The sequence below is a fragment of the Ischnura elegans genome, chromosome 8, assembly GCF_921293095.1.
Source record: "Ischnura elegans chromosome 8, ioIscEleg1.1, whole genome shotgun sequence".
Taxonomy (NCBI): domain Eukaryota; kingdom Metazoa; phylum Arthropoda; class Insecta; order Odonata; family Coenagrionidae; genus Ischnura; species Ischnura elegans.
In genome coordinates, this window is record NC_060253.1 from 39,295,884 (window position 1) to 39,315,032 (window position 19,149).

The 19,149-nt window shown below is 37.9% G+C and overlaps 1 protein-coding gene across 1 annotated transcript in view; it reads right to left on the reverse strand.

Annotated features, from left to right (window-relative positions):
- Positions 1 to 19,149, reverse strand: part of LOC124164592 (protein piccolo-like) — a 430,630-nt gene that overhangs the window by 233,954 nt on the left and 177,527 nt on the right. The window contains exon 3 of the mRNA XM_046542004.1: positions 7,223 to 7,298. The gene's annotated coding sequence lies outside the window, so the exon portion shown is untranslated. The remainder of the gene's footprint in view (positions 1 to 7,222; positions 7,299 to 19,149) is intronic.

Sequence of the window (19,149 nt, forward strand, 5' to 3'; positions counted from 1 at the left end):
AGGGGGAGGGACTCGAGCGAAATCTCACGATATCTCACGATATCTCACCAAGGGATGAAAAATCGCCAAAATCTTCTCACGTAATTAATGGACCTATCACCTAAGGAAAGAACTGTACTGCTTAATGTGACCATACCTTCGGTCCGACAGCACTATAATCATCATACCCTACAACCCTTCTGAGTTATTCCGTTCAATTCACCAATGAATAATTATCTAAAAAAACAAAAGGCAGAAGTCATTAAATGAACGAATCACGAACTGTATCACGGCATTTCCTTTCAGACTGATGCATTCATAAATCACCCGCGGACACAATTGCAAATTTATTGGCATATCCTTCCGACGAACCAAGTGAAAATTAATGGAATCCCATGAATGGGAAGAACGTAAAAAACCCCTAGTTATTTCCTCGAAGTGTAACAAATGAAGGCCGGCTTCGCGCCCTTCTGTTGGAACATTTCCATGTTCCCTCGGATATCTGGCATAAAATTTTTTTATTGATTTTTGAGAGAAGGGTCAGAGTCCCTAACAACTTTTGGAGGGGCGTAGAAAAGGCATATTTCCAAAGAAATACATCCAAATTGAGGGAAAGAATTTGGGAAAAATAAGTAAGCTCCATCATTAAAGTACAGCATCGTTTAAAATAGGCTTATTACGAGCATTTTTTAGATTATCTCCGCTTCTCTACACTCCAAACTTGGACTTCCATCTTCAATTAACAATAAGGCCTACTCCCTTTCCTTCCATCTTTATATCCTATTATCTCTCCTCCTTTCCCTAGCTTACCTTACATTCTTTCTTCCCTCTAATAATGTTTTTGACATCCCCTCCACTTTCAGTAAACCAAATCAGTCAATCCAAACCTTCTCTCTTCCCCTTATCTTAAACAGAAGCCTTCTCTCCTCACCCACCATGTCTAGCACTTCGCCGTCCCTCTTTCACTCCATTTTGACTGAGTTTGAAAAATAAAAAGGCACGTATTTTCCCGGTTTCCAATGCGTTGCTTATTTCAGACGGCCTTTACTCTTAAATTTTAAATACACGACTTTTTTTCTCAGCGTAAATAACACGGGTGAGATTGCGATTTGGAATATGAATGAATTGGATTCCATGCGACATTTATTGCACCTCAATATACATTTTGCTCAAATTTTGTGCATTTCCCTGTTAGAAAATACGTGAGAGTCGGTTTTGTTTGGAGTGCCCAGACGGGCTTCAGCCCGGCTTCAACCACTCCCATCAAAGATGAATAGCGACCATCATTCCATTATTTTGAGTTCAGTGATGCCTCATTCACATTACGATTGTTACAGCGATTGTCGGAACTATCGTGCATTCACACGACAATGGTTAAAACCGGTGCTGCCCTCTAGTGCCGACATCTAAAGTGAACGGGAAACTGACGGTTAGCAAAGCTGTTGAGATATGTAGATCAAGACATTACTGTGTTCAACGTGTATTTACCGAATATTTTTTCTTCCGCCCATATTCTTCCTTCCTAGGACAAATCCATGAAAAAAATAGAACGAAGAGAGCTACACGAACTTTTCGTCTTTCTCTTGTCGCTTCCTCTTCCGGTGTCCCAGCGCCTTACCATCGTAAAGTGTTCGTGAACTATTGTCAGGACAGGCACTCACACGGCTAGTTCGGCCTAACTATCGTTAGGACGATCGCTCCGACAATCGTAATGTGAACGAGGCATGAGTCTGGCTTGAATCAACTAATCGCTACCATTGGCGATAATTTCGATTAATCGAACCTAAGCGGGAGCCAAAGTGCAGTTTGCAGCCTCCACCGCCCGCTTCACTCGCCAGAGCAAATACATCGCAGGGAAGAGTCGCTTCTCTCTATCTATGTGTGTCTCCTCCTATCAGCACAAATCACTCCCCTCCCCTCTGCCCTTCCCATGAGGCCGCGCGGCGGAATGAATGGGGCCCATTGTTGCACTGCCCCACTCCGACCCGCGAACTTCCGCCGGCGAGCACGGCAGGCCGAAGACGCCATCTTGGGCATTGAAGTGCATCGCGTGGACGAGATAGCGGTGCAGGCCAAAAGAGAGATAAAAAATAAAGAGCTACCTGACGAGCACAGAGAAGACTGCCATTCGGTTAAGCGACAAGGAATAGCTCGATTACACCTCATCGCGACAATGTGTTAACCACGGCGTAACAATCCGGCCTCGGTGGCGGCGGGGTAACGTCTTCGCCTGCCAAACAAGAGGTCGCGGGTTCGAGTCCCGCCTGGGTAGGTTACCCCGGTCCAGGGCATGGTTGTTTGTGTACGTTTACTGTTACATACGTTGAACACCCCGGTGTAAAATGGCCAATGAGAGCTGTATCCGGTGGTTTTAGAATAAAATAAAATAAAAAAATAAAAAAATAAAATATCCAGACTCAAAGTTTACTCGGCAACGGATTGAATCTATACAAAGAATAATATATCCTTCGGATTTTATATATTAATAATGTATAATGTGTAAACATAATAAATGTATCTTTATTATATAAATAAACTAAAGAAAAAAATACATTTAAGTCTATCCAAATGTTTTAATGGCAATATTAAATCTCTCATTTTTCACCTTTTAAAGTCACAGCAAGTATGAAAAGGCATCCGGTTCTCAGATTTCAATCAACCTTTGTAGAATAGCATTTCATCGCATGCCGTCCACGAATCATCCCCATTTGAGGCAATCCAACTAGTAGTTGAGAAAAAAAGGAAATAAGGTCTAAAATTACAGTAAAAAACAAAAAGGCACTCTCGACAAAGATATCATTTATTAATTAATCTGTAATTAAAAAGGCAACCCTCAATAACCATATTTGCTTCAAGAATGTCACTCGATTGTGGAAAAGAACACATCTATCCCTACCTCTAGAACCATCAACTATTGCATCGCAAAAAAAACTGAATAATTGAAGTTGTACGTCATGCTCTGGAATACAGCACAGCATTAATTCCTCAACATTACACAGCAAAAGATTAACCAAATTAAATGCGATTCCAAAAGCTTCGGATGCTAATACATCATTATCATTCGACGAATTTGGATACCCAGAATCACGACAATATGCTGAGCGTGAAAGATTAAATCTTTTTTTTTATAGCTGTATGGGATAATGAAATTGTGAAATCGTTCTTGCCGATATGTAAAATAATAAAATAAAATTCCCGAGAAAGCCTTCACGGTGAACGGATTGAGCCTTGAGGCTGAAAAATAATGACTTGTCAACGACCAAGCCAGACGATTCGTTTTCATTTCCCTCAGAAAGGTAAACACACACGTAAGCTATAAAACAAGTAAACTCCTTCGGGATGTATGAACGAGACATCTGTTAAGAGGGGTAGCTCGTGACACAAGACGCGACTTTTCGACCAGAACGTGTAGAACAGTAGTCAGCTCACAAATATTTGCGCCCCGACGATGTAATGAGGCAGTAGCGTAGCGAGAGGGGGGTCCGGACCCCACCTTGAAATATAAAAGCACACTTACTTTGCATCAAAAAAGAAAACCAAATATTAAAAAATCATGTATTTACAAAACGTTTCTTTGAAAAGTAAAGTTTTTTTCGATTATGAAAAGCGTTAAAATTAGTTTAAAACCATCTACTTACTAGCCTGCTTTTTCAAAAAATGTTCCCCTGGTTTTGGACACTCCCCCGAAACCAATTCCTGGCTACTCCACTGTAATGAGGTCGATCACTCATAACCGAAACAGAAATTAAATAAAAGGATTCGGTAGATGGAGGGAAAACAATCGTCTCCATTGTCTTGTAAATGTAATATTCTTATGACTTTATGTTGTATCTCGTCTCGTTTACTCCATACCTCCCCTATAAGTGTAGAGGGAGTTGGAAACATTGCCATAGATAGAAAATGGAAAATTTAGCGTTTCGAAAAAATTTTGATAGCGTTTCATACGATGAGGAGGTAAATTCTATTAAGTTTAGTCGCACATCTTCTCGTTCACTTTTAAAGGAATGTTTTATGGACTATGCAAACACACAAACAATTGTAATAAAAAATGAAAGAGATGGTAAACAAATGAACAGAACTGTATGCTATTTTTAAAATGTCGAAATAAATATTTGAAATTTTCCAAGGTTATAAAGCTTATTACGACCTGTTTCAATTTTCAAAGTGTAGTAATATTGAAACCTAGGTAGCAATACATTTTATAATCGTGGAAAACTGCAAATATTTATTTCAATGTGGAAAAATTCCACTCCATCAAGCTTACCTCTTTGGGTTTTAGAAACCCAGCTTAGCCCGAGGAAATCGAATGTTTTATGTTAATACAGTACATCAATTTTCGAAAATGTTGTAGGCAACTATTGGGGCAGGTGAATATTAATTCCTAGCAGCTTGAGGGACTATATTCTAGCCTGTCGCAGACGGAAAGTCATATTCGTCCTTCAGACTCGACGAGAACAAACAAGTGACCACTTTTTTTTTTAAAGGTGATGTATGTTGTGAAATCCTATTTTTTTTGGTTATGAGATGTTTCTCCTATGTAACATCCTTCACAATCGCGCAAAGATATTTTTAAAAATAAATATTGATTCCTAAATTTTTAGGGATTACTGATTTATGTTTCGTGTATTGTATTTTGATTCTTATGAGCTATTTTGTAGTCTGCTTTTTTAACCTTTGGTATTTGTTCAGGTATTTTTAACGCAAATAATTCCACTGAATGAGGTGGTGTTGCGATGAGAAATAGATCAATTGAGGGGTGAGAAGCCAAGGGTTGGAAGTCTTTTTTCTAACCAACAGCGGATTGAATCTGAACAAAAACTGAAACTTTGGTGGCCAAGGGATACAAGTGTGTCCCTGTTCTACACTTGCATTGAGTGGAAAATAAAATGCACTACAAAATATCTGGTTGATCTCGTTTGTTTTCTTGAGATAATTTCTTTACCTAATTCTGTCCATAAAAAGATCAATTATGCCCCTTGTCTTCTCCATCCCTCAATTTTGTTTAATGAATTTGGAGTACGTGGACAGAAATTATCTACACAGTGGAATGAATTAGTTATCACGGTCTACGTGAAATCTCTTCATTTGGTATCGAATGTATACTCGAGGGAATTTATTCTGGCCTGTCGCAGACGGAAAGTCATATTAGTCCTTCAGACACGACGAGAACAAACATGTTAACACTAGTGAGAAAGAGAGATAGGTAAGGAAGAAGAGAGGGAAGAAGAGAGAATAACTGCTTGCATTCCATCGTCGCAATCGACGACAAAAGACTGTCAAGGACGGTGGTCGGAGAAATAAATAAATGGAAGGAATAATAAACAAACAATTTGTGGGAAAATGCGGTAAAATGCACGGTGCGGTGGCTGGCCCGCATACGCTTCATATTGTGGAGGAATATTTTTCAGCAAGGTGGGAGCGTCAAAAAAAGCGACGATTATTCAGTCGGGGTCACGCAAATAAAACTGGAATAAAAAACAACCAGACGCTTTTTTCCTCGCGCTAGGCGGGAAAAAAAATATATAAGTTGACCACTATGGGAAAAACGCTCAAAATTTTGTAGGGGTTGCAGGTTTTTTTTGGGAGTGGACTGATGGATTAACCCAGCTTCACCCGAGGAAATTAAATGTTTTACGTAGTTTACAGTAATTAAATTTTTGAAAACGTAGCAGGCATTATGGGGCGGGTGAATGTTAATTTCTTGCAACAAAGTATAGTATCAATCATGATTTGTCGCTGAAAAGAAAATCTTAGTGATGTGCTAATGAAAAAAAGCTCAATTTGATATATTAATCCCAGATAAAATAGGGATTAAACTATGTCATTGTAGTTGTCTGAACCAAAAATATCCATTGAAGAGACTAAATTTCTGTCTCCGGAAAATCTCCCTTTGTTACATGATACTGGAATAAAATATCGATAGAATTCGCGAAAAATAACTTCTCCTAGGCTCATGTGGAGCATCACGATTAACGTTATTAAAAATATAGATTTACAAGGCGACTAAATAACTACAGTACCTCATAAAGCGCTTTTAACAATTCAATGTTACCATTCATGATTGAACAACCGATATTTTACCCACGTTATCCCTACTTTTACAATAAAATCCCATTTCACCACAATACTTTATTTTGATGCTTTCACGGCAAGTTGGCGATTACACGTCGCTGCCATAGTTAGCCCGCAATATTCTCCGTCCTCATAGCGTCCCAATGATATAATTGGCAAATGAAGCCATTGGCTATGACGAGTTCGACGATGTTGTCAACTTAAAGAAAATGGAAGGAGACTTTTTACTTTTATTTTCATAGCAAGTTGTCACACGTAAAATCCACTTCCTCATTCATATGTTAACTTTGCGAATAAAATCCCAATCCTATGACTGAGTTAACGGTTAATTTGAATAGTAAGTCAAATCATGTAAGAGAAGGAATCATCATTCGAGACGGAAAGTGAAGTTTTCCAACCTGAGTCGGCATAGACTAATTTTCAACGCAAGGTAGGGATATTTAAAGGGGGAACATTTCACTACTTATCATTCCGAACCACGCTGAGTCGGGAAAACGATAAAAGGTTCAGCTGTGAGGGCACGTATAATAAACCTTTAAAAAAAATCCCAAATCTTCCCCGTCTTTTCTCAGAGCATGGGCTTCTTCCATCTAGCTAAAGCTCTTGGCACAGGTCGATCTGTCCCATCGCAAGAGACCTTTAAAGACAAGCTGGAAGCGGAGGCGAGGATAATCCAACAAGCCCATAGCGACTTAAACTGTTTGCTATCGTCCATCCACAAGATGAAAGCGATTTATTCTCGGCGTAAAGTCTACGAAAAACTTATTAACTTGAAGAATTGATTTATGAATCGGGCTGTTGATACCTAAAATTTCACAGGATACAATAATTTTTAATCGAAGCGCAGAAAGTTACTTACGCAAAGGAAACGTAAGTATGTCACCTATCGATAATTCGATAACGATCGAAATCGTAAAAAAATGAAAACGCTATAAATATTTTCATGCCATTGCCTGACTAATTCAACATGGAAGCAATTGGATGAACATCAATCCTAGTATATAAAAATCTGATTTATGAATGTAATTATAAGCTTTTCCTTTTTTGTAAAGACGATTTCCTAACACTGACTTTGAAAGACGATGCATTCGTCCAATACATAACTCTTCATATAATCTCCCGATTCCATTTGAAAATCAGGAAATAGTTATTCATGTTAATGTTAACTCACCCCAGACGTAACAGCACGAGTCAGGGTCCCAGAAGACTCAACAAAAGTGATGCCCTATGATCCACGGGATAGCCACCTGAAAAAAGACGAAAAATCACACATTAATTAAATTACGTGCAATTACATTTTGCAACCCACAATGTTTTTTTTTCAAATCGTATTTATTTTCTTCAAGATACAGTTTTCTTTTTTTAGCCTTCCAACTTAGATCAATTCTCCCATTACTTTCTATTCTCAACAATCCCTCTCCTTCCATCAACAACTCCATAACAACATTAAATATTAGTATTCATTGAACGTCAACAGTATTTCAAAATTAACAGTAATTAAATATCAAACGTTACACGACTAAACGAGTTAGAATATTAGGGAGAAAAAACTTGCGGCCAAAATCTACCTGTACAGTGACTCGTTAGAGTTTTCATCAAACATATATCTACAAATATACACATCGTTGTCAGTCTCGTACTTGAGAAAATACATTGACGTTGTTGAAATAAATCCGAAGAGCTTCTGTGCAGAGAGACGATGCAAAAGGAATTCACAGAAATCCAATATTCTTAACGCTTAAAAGTCGATATGATTGAGGTTTCATTTTTTAAGTATTTACCGTTTTACTCGATTTGCGATGAAAATCATGAAATTTGAAAAATAAATTCAGAGGTCGACAACCCTTTTGCATATTTTCCTCTGCCCACTAATACATTCACTACTTCGGATATCTTTTCAAACATCCAGAAATTCAAGGCCTGTAAAATCCGTGTTCGTAAATTTAATTGCAATATTCTGTTTCTATTCCTGTTTGGCATTGCTGTTTCAAAAAATCAGATGTTGATAAGATTAGGAGTTTCACATTTTTGAAAGCATTGATAGAAAAAGCGTAGAATGAAAAAAATGGTATCCTGAGAATGATGTGGAGGTTGAGAGAAAAGGGAACAATTGATTCATCAGTCGCTATCGAGTCCAAGGCTATGTGGCTTGCCCATAGCGTCGGTTACCGTGGCGACAGCGAGAATATTACGAGATCGAAGAAGGTCATCGTCTATGCATACTGGAACAGATCCCTTAGGGAACGTTACTGATGACCTTATGCCTCTTCTTCGTACGATTGAAGAACTGTTGTAATTTGTCGCTCCATGAATTTTGCTTCTTATTTAAATTAGTAGGAAGACTCATTTAATCGCAAAAAAAACTACGTAAAGAAAACGTACTGAGTATATTATCTGCATATCGTTCTTTTCAGGAGATGGTTTTACCTCTCAAGGTAATTTTAATTTTTCGTCATTTGCATTAAAAGTTATGTGAGTCATCTATTTCAAGTGTATATTATTTATTCTTTTGTATGAAAACGAAGGCTATTTCCCTTGGAAGTGGAAATTTAATTACAGCATTATAATTTAAGTGGCTTTAAGTTCGTTATGTGCTCCTGCGTTTCATAGTTTGCGGCATAGATGCTAAAATCTTCAAGTCGAAAGACTGAATAATATTGTCTCCAAATGTTGTCGGCATCATAGTGCCTCATCGCGGTGAGGTACCGAATAAACTTGCATAGAAAAATTAATTATCGCACAATTAGTACATAAAAGGTTTCATTTGAAATCACATCGAGTTATATTTTTTCTTTTCCTACACCAGACCTCAAAGGAAACTTATTTTAACTTAACAAAGGAAAGTTATTTTATTTTAACGGATTGGTATTGAAATTTGAAATTTGGCGTTTCTACTAGGTAAATGTGCAAACATTTTCAAGCGTTGTTAAGTCTGTAATTAAACTTTGCAAAGGAATTCGTTTGATGAGTTCTACGTTTCGAAAAATAATTAGGGGGTATCGGTTGAAGACCGTGAATTTTATGGATTATCTGTCCCCGTTTCATGATAGTATTTATTTTATTACAGCTGTAAAAACATTACAACCGGTAATTACTGAAACGGACCTTAGCTTTTTGCAGTAGAGCAATTAACTCACTCCCGCGTTTACTCCACTAATAAAGTAAAAATGTTGCCTTGGACATCAGGGTGGTGATCACGTGACCTTTAACCTCAGCCTCATATACATGTTCTCTTCAATAAGAGGCCATCGCAAGAGGACAGTAAAGAGGAGGCCCAATTCCATTCCATAGACGGCTGATTTCTGTCACAACTTCGCCCGCATTTTAATTGGTTTTTAAAAATGTCGGCGCTGTGATCAGTGGAATGCGATCCGCTTTTATAATATTTTCCATCATTGCGTTTTTAAATGCGATGAATAGCATTAAAAGTTATGCACTTGACAGATCACATAAATCACGTATATAAATATTGATTAACACCACTAATTATATTATATTTCCCCATGAAATTTGGATCACTTTGTCCGTCAGCGACGCGAGTGGCGACTTTTGTAAACACATTTAAATGCGCCGTTGGTGACAATTCATTTAGAGGGCGACTGGAGGATCCTCTTCTGTAACATTCGTGGCTCTATGGTATGTAGTTAGTTCGGCAGAAAATCCTTGACAAAAAAGTGAGCAAAGTAAGTAATTGGAATGGAGTCCCTCAAGGTTTCGTTCTTGCACCGCGCGACTTGCTTTATCTTCCGTACCGTGTCTCTCTCGCTAGTAGCGGAGTGTTGGAGGAGGAGATCAGGGCCGTATAAAGTGGGGAGGGTGATAAATAGGCCAAGCCAATATTTCAAACGACTCGGGATTGTGAGGGGGGATCGCGGGGGGTGCAAAGATGGGTGGGGAGACTTAACAGTGTCCTTGCTCGCTCAGGGTATTTCTCTCCCCCTGCCTCCGCCATAAAAACCCCTAACCCATCCTCCCCCACACGATATGAAGAGGGCGCTAAAACCCCTCCATTTATTACACTATGCGATCGATATTAACCCCCACCACCGCGTCAGAGTGTTGTCCCCACGTTGGGATGGCTCAGTGGCAGTGGAAGAAAGGTTCCGGTGCAAAGATCGTAGTTTCGCACTGAACTATCGATATTTATTGTGCTCGATCGGTCAATTTCGATGCTCTTCTTATTTAGAGCTCCGCAAATACTCATCGTATGTTCCGGAATGCCAATAAAGATTATCGGATTTCACATATTATATTTAGAGGAACGAGCGTAATGAAATCCGTTGAATCAAGCGCGATTGAGTAGAATTTTTCCATATTGAAATAAATACTTGCTATTTTCCATGATTAATAATAATCCATTAGTAATTAACTATCAACAGATATAACTCGAAACAATTTTTTTACCGAATTAATGGACTTGATTTCGAAATATCTTGCAGGTGAAATTATCCTTTAAATGTTTTGTTTCATAAAAGTTTTCATTGTTTGTACCTACTATTTTCCTGTACGTGCCATTTCCTTTTCCCTCTGAAATAATTTTGTGCTACAACCTTTTCCGTTTTATTTTTGTACCAAGCCGCTATTTAATGCTCATGCGTTGTCGCGATCTTATTTTCTTCTTGCATTCTATTTATCGTGATGTGGGATTTTTTATTTGAAACACATTCATAGGTGGATTTAGGGGGGTGGCATGGCCCCTCTGCAGACGCTTAAAAAGTAGGCAAGATTTTTAATACGGGTATAAAATACGTTCGTTTTGTTTTGTGTATTATGGAGCGTCATTTATGTTATTTCGTATTTATAACTTAAATGTTAAAATAAAGAGAATATTTCGCACATTAACTATTTTATATTGTTTTTAATCTCGAATTGACCGTTTGCCTGCCTTACCCTTGTGCCCCCCCCCAGAAAAAATCCTGGGTCCGCCCTTGATCGCATTAAATTATTTAAAAAATTTTATTCATAACTTCAATTCATATTTAACGTATATTTTTTGTCGAATTTCAATATTATTTGCTATTTTCATGAAATTGACTACGCTCGTAAGGTTGCAAAGCTAGTCCAACAAATCCACTCTATTGAGTTTCGAGGTCATTATTATTGACTTTTATATAATATATTTTACATCAGAATAAATTATTAATGTTCGGATAGATTCTTAGGGCTTCCACATGACTTATTCGGTGGATCCATAATATCTTCAACATTATATGGCCCCACATACTCCATCCATTTGATGAAATAATATTTTTCGCCTTTTCCAATATTTGGTGGATTACGACGTTTTTTAATTCGGACTGATTTCATGATATTCCGTCTCTGTCTTTCACTTCTTCTGTCCAATGAATAGATATCCAATATTTTATTGAAACATCATAAATTTCTCGCAGTAAGGATGATCACGGTGTAATAATATATTCTTCTTTAAATATACATTATTATTTCACTCAATTGATTTAGTCATTTTATGCTTTCGATTTAGGCTTTTAGGTTTTCGTATACCTTTAATAGTTTTGTTTCCAGAGTCGTCTACGAGTGTGGCACACGTGTGGAATGGATGGAGGTTGAGTAGAGTTGGCTGAGGAAGAGATAGATGCTTTTGGCATTCCTTGCTACGACGACGGTTTCAGAGGAAAAAAAAAGACTGGCGCAAAGGCACGCCTGTCCACCCGCGCTTGTTTAGGTCGCAGCCATTTCCCCTAATAGCTTTTCGGCGATGGGACATTTCTTTTGTGTTTTATTTGCGTTCATTTTTTCGTTTTGGCGTGCAATTCACCTTGCTTCTCGCGATGTTTTTGTGTCGAGTCGAATATATCACTGGTAACACTGTTTGATTTCGAAATGCGATCGAAGTTGGGTGTGCGTAAAACTTCTTTTCGTAATCGAAAATTCATTTGTTAATGTATTTTCAGCGATTTCATACCATACTTTCAGATATAATATACAGTTTTCGGCTTAATTCGCTGGTAATATTTAATATTTAACATAATGAAAGTACTAGTCTATTTCCACTCACATATTTGTTTCTACCGATTCCGGTTTCGGCAAATAATAATACTATGCTCAAGATACATATAGTACGGCGTCTTATTGTATCAATTCGATAAGTATGGAAAAAAGCATAAAAATTGACATTCGTGTAACATAGTGTAATGCATTTTGGTGAAAACTAAATTCCCTGCATGAATATAAACACTGTAAATTTTCAATGAATTTATTTGCTGGTACGACGAGTTTCGACGCTAAGGCGTCATTCTAGAGTACAAAGACAATCCACCACCACCCCTCCAAGTACAAGTATATATCACTGGCTTTAATTCCACAGTTTTCAGTTGATTAAAGCTGTCTCCTGGGTGTTTCGTTGTTTCAGGCAAAAAATCGAGTCACATTTTAAAATTATTTTGTCATGGCATAAAAAAGCTTGGACATTTTTTAAATAGAATTATCACTTTTTGTAATATTTTTACAATTTATGTCATTTTTTTGTTGTTTTGCTATGCTTTTTCTTCTTTTTTATTTTTTTTGCATTATTTTTTCTGCTTAGTTCATTTTTTTCCTTTTAGAACAATTTTATTTCATTTTTATGTTTTCAGTATTTTTTATTTTTTTCCGGACAATAATTAAACAATTTGTAAGTGTGACTTCTTGCGATGGCTGACAACAACGGAAGCACACTGAATACAAAATACAATAGTAATGTAGAATGGAAAGACACAGGAAAGAATTCGGTATAAGCGAATTAATATTCCTTTTGAAAGTCTATAGTTTTTGAAGCGTTTGAAATGTACAGGGTAATCCGGGCCAACCTCAATTTATTAACGCTAGGGACTAGTAGGGGAGGTAATAGAAGAGGGAGGTGGCGGTTGGTGTGGAGTGGGGGAATGGTTGGGTTGAGTGACTAGTTAGGGGGAGGAAAGGCTGGGAAGGTTAGACGGCCGGGGGTTGGTTTTGTGGGGGTAAATTTCGGAGGGAAAGTGCGGTGGTGAGGAGTTGTGAGTGTTTTTGAAATAAAATATCATTTTGTGCCTGGCCCATACACAAATAGGGTAGTTTTCTTCATCAAAGAAAACGAATGGCATTGATTGCGATTCGTTACCCACCATTAGTGTATTCATAATATACAAATTATTTGAGTTTAAAAATCCCAGTTTTGACGAATGGCAATGGTCAATTTTAACCGCATTTGAAAAAGGCCAGATTGGCGCCCATGCGATGCCACTCCGCGTGACGTCACAGGGACCTAGTTTCTATACGAGTAGATAGGAGTTTTACATCGTCTGAGATTACCAATGCATGCATGAGGCTCAGAGCTCAGGGAAACGTCTCTTAAAGTCACCTGTTAAAACTGCCTTTGGTCGGAAAGTTTCCTTTGTTTGCTAGGGTATTAATAATCCATATTTAAGCCAAGCGCTACCTACTAGCAGGGTACTCCGCTACCTGCTAGCATCCTGCGTCGTATCAGCGCTCAAAGCCTCGCCCCAAGGTCACCTCACTTGGCGCCAGCGGGAACCAGAACGACGTCACAGGGGGTTTTCCACGCATTCACACTTAGCCATCGCGTTTCCGCGCGCTTGAAAATGTTCACTTTTCATTTAATCGCGAAAAATAGATATCGCCATTTAAAATTCTAAAAGCGTGAAATACGTACTCCAGGAGTAATAATCTTTCGATTTAGGCAATAAAAAATAATATGAAACCACCCTATTCTTCTTTATTTCTCACTCTTCCAGAGAGTCCATCTTCTTCACTTTTTCGGCATTATGTAAAACCTCAGGTATGAAGTCATCTTTGTGTCCGGATTCCCATAGGTGTTTCGCAAAGTAGGATTGGTTCACATTCCCGTTGCGAAAACATCTACTTAACTGCCTGATAATAAACACTCCTATCGTTGCTTGAGTTCAACTATTTAGGCAGTGCGTTAGAGGAAAACGGATACAGTAGAAAGGACATCAGGAAGAGAATTGCATCAGCAAAGGAGGCGTTCATGAACGGGAAGGAGCTTCTGAGATGTTGGCTATGTAAGAATTTAAAGAAAAGGTTAGTGAAGTGTCTGATCTGGAGTGTAGCGCTTTATGGTGCAGAAACGTGGACACTTAGAAAGAAGGACGAGAGAAGACTCGAGGCATTCGAGATGTGGGTGTGGCGAAGAATGGAGAAGGTGAATTGGACGGAGAGGATGAGGAACGATGAAGTGCATGACAGGGTGGGTGAGGAGAGGCAGATTTTGGATGAGATACGGAGGAGACAGAAGGTGTGGATGGAGCGAGTACCTAGCGGGGAGGGGATGTTGAAAACAGTATTAGAGGGTAGAATGTTAGGCAAACGAGGGAAAGGGAGGAAAAGAATAGCATTTTTAGATAGAATGAAAGGGAAGTGGTTGGTGGGGATGGAGAATCACAGAATTCTTCTCAAGTACTCCATGGAAACCTACCTTAATCGGTAGAATACTTTAATAATAATAATAATAATAATAATCGTTGCTTGCTCTGTATAATGCATACATAATTGTATTGATTGCCTTTGTTGTTCAAATTAAAATCTGATCGATTATAGCCTGCGTCTATTGTGGTGGTGTTACATATAGATCGCTCTATATTTTCTATCAATTCAAAAGCTTGCATCTTTCAATTCCGAGAATTCGATTAACATTTCAAATATTTCTTCTGGTCGCGTAGTATCTCGGAATAAGGCCCGTCGAAAAATATTTCTTCGTCTCGAACGCGTGTCAGTCCTCTGGAAATCGGCCAACTCAAGTATTCTCCCCTCGTCGCGGCGAAAGATAGATATATTTAAAAAGACGAGGAATTCCTTTTTTCACGTATTTTCGTCCCAAACGGGAGTTTTTTTTTGTGCCCGCAGGGTTCGGCAGAGTTCAGGCTTCTGATACTGGGAAAAGTTCCGACTGTTTTGCGAATTGTGGAGTGACTAAGAAATGGATTCTTCGAAAGAACTCCCGTAACTATGGTGGTCGTTTTGGCGAAGGAGTAAGCTGGGGTAGTTTTGTCTCTTTAGGAAAGAGGTTCAAAGAAGTAGATGGAATTATATCTGATGAAAGCCAATCGGTACTTATATTTTGTATTGAACCTGGGTAGTATTCCATCACTTCCAGTATCAGAGCAAGGGCGTACACAGGATCATAATAAGTGGGGGGCAAGTCATGGCCTACGGGGGAACAGGGGGAAGCCATGGTCTAGAGGGGGGGCAAGCAATGGAACTTATGAGAATATTTCCTTGAAAAATAGGTTTATTTTAGTTACATATCTTATACTAATATATATATATATATATATATATATATATATAATTTTTCGTGGGTTTAAAGGAAATTTGTTGAATACTTTCGTTTCAATTCAGTACTGATTTTGCTTAAAGACTTTTGCGATTTTTGCTTCTAGGGGGGGGGGGGGGCAGCTGCCCCTCGCTTGGTACGCCCATGTATTAGAGAAAACTCATTACTACAAATATTATTAAAGTATTCCTCCGATTAAGGTAGGTTTGTACGGAGTGTTTAAGAAGTACTCTCTCCCAACCCTTCATTGAATTCTCTCTTCATTTCATATTAAGGACTTTTCCCTTTCATTCTATCTAAATATCCTAATATCTTCCTTCCTCTCCCTCTTTTACCCAATATTCTACTTTGAAAACGATTCATTACTACTTTGAAACGATTTGAAAAAAAAAATTTGACGCTACAGTTTCAATGCATGTTGCAAGGTAATGCGGAATTCAGAAAGATAAGGTACAAGGGAACACTGAGGAATTCCCTTCCATCCGGTCACAGGTGGATGACTTATAAACTTTCACGGAAATATTCGGACCATGAGATTATTTCGGCGGGAAGATCGGTCGTGATCCCAGAACGTGTAATTTACGACCCTGGACGACAACGGACCGGAAATTCTCTCGGCGTAAAATAAAAATAAAAAATAAAAAATAAAACACAATCGCGCGCTCCTCTGTCTCACCATATTAAGAGGGATAGGGCAATCAAAAGGTAAGGCTCCAGGTGCCCCCTCAAAAGAATACAGGCAGCAGGCTGACTAAAAGATTAACTGGTTGATTTTTTCAAGTTTATTCACCACCTATTCATGGCAGAGAAAACTTCAGAATGGAAAATTACTTTTAATGTCTTTCTCAAAACTTCGTTTACGTGAGATAATTGAAAAATTAATTCAGCGCCAATCTTCACAATATCTTCTAATGTCCATTAAATGCGGTACCTTATATATAATAACCAAGCAAAAATCAAATTTGCGTTTTATATGGCTACAACTTCAAAATGAAAAAATCTACGAATCTAAAAATCTATCTGACGAATTGTTTCTTTATTGAAGAAAGATTTGATGCTTTCCCGGCGAATGATATGAGTAAACTTCTCTCGGGTTTCCCACCGGGTTAAAGGCTTCATAATGGCCCTTACTCCTAAAATCTGCTTAGAATACCTACTTTAAGCTGTAAAAATTTACAGATGAATGTACATCAAAGTTTAGAGATCACCGCGTGGAATCATTCTGCTTCACTAAAATTTAAAATGAAGGTCACCAGATGGGTATACGATGATGAGATGATTTCTTGATGATCAAGGGCGTGGCTTTCCAATATTAATGGCCATTATGAAGCCTTTAACCCGGTGGGAAACCCGAGAGAAGTTTACTCTGTTTCTTTATTTCTATGCTTATAGTCTTACAGTTAGCTATAAGAAGATTAGAATCTTCTCAGAAAAACTTATTTTTGTAGACACCCCTCTTCGCGTGCATAACCCAGTCACTCAAAAATCATTCGAGAAGTTATACGAATGACCTTCAAATAAATCACTTCTCCCTCCGATGAGATTTTCTAAAAAAATTACGGTTGACGCTGATTTTAAGAGGGATCGAATCCATTCTTTTTTATTTAGGAATCTCCATCCGGCCGAGGGCGGGTGGAGACACCGCAGAGGAATTTCACTTATCTTGCGCCTTCCGCCTCGGCGACTTGCCGAATATATCTTCCGCTGATCGTACAGTGAGTTCGCGGCAAGTCCCCACACAATTTGTCAGTCATCATCCCGGCATTAGGTTTCAAGAAGTAATTGCTAACATCCAGTGACGAATATCGATTATATTTTTCGGGGGCCAATATCAATAATACGTTATTAATCATCACAATCAATGTTTATGCTAGTTTTTGGTTGCGGAATTCATAAATTAATTAAAAATAAATAAGTGGTGGGTTTAATCTAAAAATACTATTTTTTTAAGGCATTAACATTTTCTCACCATTTTCTCTCGCGTATTATGTTTAAATTTATTCAGATTAATTAATTTTCTTCCATTTCGGAGGAATGGGGGGCCCGGCCCCCCTCGCCCTTCACTTATATTAATCCCTGCTAACGTGACCACCAACAAAAAGGCATTATTTGAAGTATTACGAGTAAATTATAAGTATCAAAAACCAATGATGTTTACAGACGAAGGGAAGGTATGCTTTGATTGAAGTTGGTCGAAATAATGAGCATTTTAACATCCCAAGTTACATTAAAAATAAGCAGTCATTTTCATTACGATAATATTCCGTTTCTTTTATAAAGTTGCTCAAATAATCATTAAGGCATCACATAAATGCTAAAAGTATGATTAAAAGAGATAATAGAATGGAACTAGTCACCCGGCGATTTCTTTAAGCTCTTATTTGTAACACGCAGGAATTAAGGAAGGAAATATGATTGATGCATGCATTGATGAGTACCATTCGTACAATTTTATTGGAGAATTTAATATCCATATTTATATTTCACGATATTTTTAATTTATAAAGGTTTTGTTAATAATACGACTCTCACGATAACTTTTGACTTTGACCTCGCATAGCCACTTGACCAAGTAAAGTAAGCCACTGATCTGGGAAAATAAAAAAAAAATGCAAAAAATACGTGATAACACTGAGAAAGTCTCCGGCAACGATGACCGGAAGTGAGATTATTAGTTAAAAATATCTTAGACAAAATCAACCTCACAAATCACAGTTAATTCTGCTCAATTTTGACTTGACCTTTAACTTGATCTTTTTTCCTTGCATGACCAACTATTGGTGGAGATTGTTAAACCGATGCTCGGGTTCACTCAAAAAGAACATCGCTGAACTAAAGAGACTTGTGAGGAAAAAGCAATTTCATTCAATTTCATTTCATTCAAATACATTCAATGATTTAGATATGAAGTTATTCTGCCATATAGTCATCACTGATAAGAGGATGTAGTAGAGACATTCATCAGTCAATAAAGAGTTAAGTAACACTACTGTGATTAAAACATGTGAAGGATATGAATTAACAAATGTAAAATAAACAATGAGAGTAGAAGGGAATGCGGTTTGTTCCCTGATAGTTTCTGAAAGTAAGAAGTTCATAATACATTTCAGTCAATTACATTAGAAATTGGTCCTGCAGTGATATCTTTAATTTTACATCCATTACGATGTAATTCCCAGGGGTCTATTTCCTAACATTCAGCACAACTAAATATAATAAAATTTCAGATAAGCATTTCCTACGGTATAGTAATGCACTCAGAATAGCTGAATTTTGTGCAAATGGTTCTCATTCCATTGTTATCGACTGATCTTTAAATATGTTTAACATCTTCACCAATTGCTTTCACCAGGAAAGAATCAGAATCTTAGTTTCACATAAGAAATCATGGTAATCATACAGTTTCATGACACACATCTTTTTGCGAACCTTTTTCTTTTAACATATTCAGCACAATGCTCTGAATTGAATGACTTGATCAGAAGAACTCATAAATAGATTAGATGACTTGTAGCGTAGCCTACTAACTTATGTACAACTTAATGTATGTTTCTTAATTTTATTATTATTTCTAACAGCAAGTGGTAGTATAATTTGTTAATATGCGTGACGTTTTTTGGACTGTCTGGTGTGCATGTGGAGTCCAATTGCATGCTGGTGATTGATCACCCCCTGCCAAACACCCTAGAGATGGCTCGTAGGGTATTATGTAGAATTAGATGAAACGGGACCAACCAAGCTTGCAATGCTCCAGGGTATCGAACGAAGGACTCCGTCTGAAAGGAGGTCAAACAAGGGGGGGAAGAGAG